Genomic DNA, 5,502 nt, shown 5'->3' on the forward strand with positions numbered 1-5,502 from the left:
TACTGATTGTGGAACTACAGTGTACTAAACGTTTGTATCGAGGAAGAATAAACTGGTTTAATCAAGAAAGGACTTTTATCGCTGAAGATCCTTGGAAAGAATTTTTACCGGAAACAAACAAACAAGCAGATACGTAACAATGCCGCAATTAAACGAATAAAGGATTCAATGAAAATTAAACATATAAGATTATAGTTTGTAGGCTCAGAAAACTAGTTCATTAACTATTTCAAAACAGATATTTTCCATACAAAGATTTTGAAACAATATTTTGGAAGCATTTGATATGTTATTTTTCACTTACATTTTATAGAAAGATCATCAAATATATATTAATTATTAGTTATAAATCAGTGTTCTGTGATTTTATTATGCAGAACACGCGTTTCATCATAGTCCAATATGGTATCAATAATATATGTAAGTAAAATAACAGACTTAGCAAGTATTACACATACTGAAACATTTATTAACAAACTTCAAGATACATTAATATACTATTTATTTAAACATTTTAGGTTATAAAATACTGGATTATCTTTCATACAACTTTATACATTATGTCCATATTAGTGCTTCTTCATTTAAGTTTAGTATGCAAGATTTTTAATCTAGTTTATAAACGAAAAAGTTAATGCACAATTCTTGAATTTTGTTGAGTTCATCATATCTTACAACAAAAACAGTTTATGCTCGTATTCAATAAGATTAAACATGCCTGGCATACAGCTATCAGTGAAAAGTTCAGACAGGGTCAGTCGGAAATATAACTTTACTCATCTTACATTGATAATTTACTAACAACTTAATTCTACGCTGTTCAGACTAAAGATTAAATGCCAGATAATTACGTGTCTAGCTTAGTCTTTTACGATAAATTACATAACATGAATATCACTTTCTAATGCCTCCCAGTGGCACAGCGGTATGTCTGTGGACTTATTCTGCTAGAAATGCCTCCCAGTGGCGTAGCGGTATGTCTGTGAACTTATTCTGCTAGAAATGCCTTCCAGTGGCAGCGGTATGTCTGTGAACTTATTCTGCTAGAAATGCCTCCCAGTGGCGCAGCGGTATGTCTGTGGACTTATTCTGCTAGAAATGCCTCCCAGTGGCACAGCGGTATGTCTGTGGACTTATTCTGCTAGAAACCGTGTTTCGATACCCATGATGGGCAGAGCACAGATAGTTCTTTGTGTAACAGAAACAACAACAGTTTCTAATAAGTATGTTGGCACAAACAACTAGTACAAGTCTCCATTTATATTTCTTATATAAAACTCATGTTTCATCATAGCACAATATACTATCTTTAGTATATGTAAGTAAAATCACACACTTAATAAGCATACTAAAACATTTACTAACAAAACTTGAAGTTTATAAAATACTGACCTGCAGTCCAGTGTAATAATACCTGTGCTATATACTTGTTCTAGTATGTTATTAGTCCAATAGAATAAATCACCATAAACGAAATATAAAGTAAGGACATTCCACAAATGATTCGAGCTAATAGGATCATAGAAGATTTAATTTTAGAAACCCTCCAAATAGATGATGCATTTGAAATCAGTAACTAAATTGACCATCCCCCGTTGTGCTGAACATTAGATCTTGAACTTCACATTATCCATCCCATATAGCTGAAAACTGATGTGTTTCACTCTAGCCTAATATGCTATCGTCAATATATGTAAGTAAAATCACAGACCTTTCAAGTATCACACATACTGAAATATTTATTAACAAAACTTTAAGTTCGAAAAAGATGACTTTATCTACGATTTATTAAAAATAATGGAAATAAATTCTACTTTTGAAGCTTTGAAGAACAAAACCTGTAAAAATTCTTAACAAAATATTTTTATTTTGTTGCTTCTAACAACAAAAGATATGGTTTACAAGAAAGGCAATTCTTTCACATTTTATAAATACTTCACGTTTACTGTTTATCATTACAGAATATACTTTACATCCAAAGCAAGTTGTAAGTCACTAAACTTAACAGTCAGTAAATGACGAATTTATCTATTCTTCCACTTTATATAACGATACAGAAAGCTAAATGTACATTCATGACATTCTCAAAATTTGAGGATACATTAGGAAGTTATTTTTTGTTTTCGATCTGGAAATCACATATTTATAGTTTAAAACTACTATTGTTTACAAATATCACTTACCAAGATTTATACATAGTCTATCTTTTTCAGCGTAGAACTGTTTAGACATGTAAAGAAATATTAGTATTGTCCATCTTACGATTTAAGTTGTATTCTTCAAAGTTATCCAAGAGGTAAATTCCGCTGACAACTCGATACCCTTTGATATTTCGTAATAACACAAGCTGAAACATTATTTGAATTATAAAATACTGAATTACCAAGATTGAATTAACTTTTAATGGCTGGAGACGGCTTGAATGGGTAATGAAGAAAAATCTTAATATAAGTTTAACATAACAGCAAATGTACAACGTTTCGACAAGGTTTTGTCATCATCAGGTACAAGTAATTTACACTGACACGGATATATAAAAATTTTTCTTCATTACCCATTCAAGCCGTCTCCAGCCATTATTAGTCTCAAAGTGGGTTCCTCGTCATCGAATTTAAATCAACTTTTATACACTTGTATACTCTCTACTCAATTAGACCCATGAACTGAATATTTCTAACACCTAGTAACAAAACTTCAAGTATTAGATAGGGGATTACGATCTTAGATCCATGTTCTTTAATCAACGACCTCAACTTGAGAATCAACCTATTCTATTGTCTTGGAATATTTGAACAGAACGAAAACAAGCAGTAATGTATTTTGTTTGATGTATAACAACACAGATCACTGACTGTAAAAATTAGATTCTTGTCACTGTGATGTTACACACTAAAAATCACACACTGCATTTCCAAGGATATTAAGGGTTAACAAGAATGTCCAAAATATTTGATTGTTATAATTTCATGGAAATCATTTATCATACTTTCATTAATATGCAAAGCAGTACAATTAGCCAGCTGTATTGATTTCAAATGCTCTATTATGTAAAAATAGAACCTCTGTTGATACAAAAAAATGTCATTTTTTATACTATTAACAGTTATTTCCAAGAACTAACATCATTAACTTTAGGTATGGATGACTTACTTTCTTAACTAAAATATATTAACCTTATGTTAGAAACTGCATTAAATACTTTTTTTTTATAGAATCTAATTATTTTAAGAGTTTGTTATGAAAAACAAACAAACCTAAATAGATATAAAGCGCTTTTGATGCTAAACGGTTTTTTAGTATAGATTGTGTTAATCAATTTAATGAAGTTGTAGGGTGATATTTGTTCTAATTTTATAAATAACACATATAACAGTAATATAATTGTCTTTTCTTCAATGACTAAGGAAATGCTCCCAGATGAATGTGTATCGTCGATAAAATCCTCTCCATTGCATTAAAAAAAACAAAAAACTTTACATAAGTATTCAAAGAAAACAAGAATTTATTAATCATTCAGATTTTAATGAAAAGTTTCTCTTAAACTCTTAAAGTGAGTTTTTTATTTCTCAATAATGAGGTCTCTGTTCAGTTTGCCTGATGGTGGCTTAAATTTTAGCTATGTTTTTATTTATAAGTTTGAAACGGATTTCTGTCATTAATCATCTCCAAAACTTATGGATTATTTTAATATTCATGCAGAATTCAATCAATATCAAGAAAACATCATGCGTATGATAGAAATAGTGACTCCCTAATCACTGTATTTTTTAAACAAAAAAGCTTACAGAATTGCATGATTAGATTTTTAGGTGCAACTAATTATGTATTTATGAGCTTGTTTTTATACTGCCCTGTGGCATTCCATACTCTTCCTAAATAAAGAGAACAAATTTACGGAATTTTTTATGGTTACCTCAACCATCTCTAAAATAAACCAACAACAGCAACAATGAAAGTTTATTAAATTGTTTTCATATTAGAATTATTAATCTTTTATTGCCAAACATTTGATATAAAAGTCCATGTCTGAGAAAAATTTATAGAAGGATACTTACGTTTTTAATCAAAATGTGTTTGTAATTTTTTTTTAATATTGCAATGTTAATTAATTTTTGATAACATCTCCAACACACTATGCAAACGTGTACATTATGTATTTATTTAAAAATCGAAAAGTTGTATCTTTCTCTTGCAACATTAATAGAAATCTCAAAAAAAATTTTAGTCATGCAATATTATGCTTACTTTTTAGCTTTAACTATGTGTTAATTAAAATGCATATATGAAACATATATGAGTATGAGTTCTTTTTAGACAGCAGTAATTTCTTAATATTATGCATATAAGAATTTTTATTGATATAAAATATAAAATCCATGTCATTTTTGTAGAATTAAGCATGCCAAACATTGACTAAATGTTATTAACAATATTTCTTTCTGCTCTGTAGATGGCAGCACACATATTATTACTTATTAAGATTTCATTCCACCATGGCCCGGCATGGCCAGATGGTTAGGACGCTCGACTCCCAATCTGAGGGTCGCGGGTTCGAATTCCCGTCCCTTCAAACATGCTCGCCCTTTAAGCCGTGGGGGTGTTATAATGTGACGGTCAATCCCATTATTCGTTGGTAAAAGAGTAGCCCAAGAGTTGGCGGTGTGTGGTGATGACTAGCTGCCTTCCCTCTAGTCTTACACTGCTAAATTATGGACGGCTAGCGCAGATAGCCCTCGTATAGCTCTGCGCGAAATCCATAACAAACAAACAAACAAACATTCCACCCAAGAGGCTGGTGGGCCAGCAAGTGGGTTACATTCTCTTTTCGGCAAGGGTATATGATAAGACAGATGCGATGACTGTTCATGATGGATGTGAAAGAGAAGAAACTAAATCATGGCACGAGGGTGTACATATATATTTATTTAGGAATATTTTTATTCGTACTCTTTTGCTATGTTTCTTTCCTCTTCAACCATTATTTGAAACAATAATAGAAATGTTGAAAGAACAAACAATCCTCCGGATAGATATAGTCTGGTAGGTTCTGCGTAAAAATATCTTCGTAAGTCGAAACATCTGGTCTCAAGTACTTGACCCAAAGGTCTAACAAATGTTCTAAAGGTTGTTCTCTTGTGATAAATAGGAAGAGAGAGTAGGTCTGCAAATACAACATTACAGGTATGTAAACAATGGTTAAAAAACTGAAGTCAAAGATTATGGATATATACCAGAATCTGTGGAAAAGATACAAGGTCATAAAGTTACTTAGTTGGACTAGGTAGTTGTATGTTGAAGGTTATCAGGAGTGCATGACGCTCTAGAATCTGTAGTCTGTGGTAAAAGGGGGCAGATACAAAAATTCATGTTAGACAAGGTCAAAGAAAGCTTTATACGCACACAGAAGGAAAGATGGATTTAAACCAAGGAAGTTCCTGTCAATCGTCGGGAGTAGATGGAGTCGGGAGGAGATATTTTGTTCAGGAGCTGGCAGTACACGTA

This window comes from Limulus polyphemus, unplaced genomic scaffold, assembly GCF_000517525.1.
Source record: "Limulus polyphemus unplaced genomic scaffold, Limulus_polyphemus-2.1.2 Scaffold27, whole genome shotgun sequence".
Taxonomy (NCBI): Eukaryota; Metazoa; Arthropoda; class Merostomata; order Xiphosura; family Limulidae; genus Limulus; species Limulus polyphemus.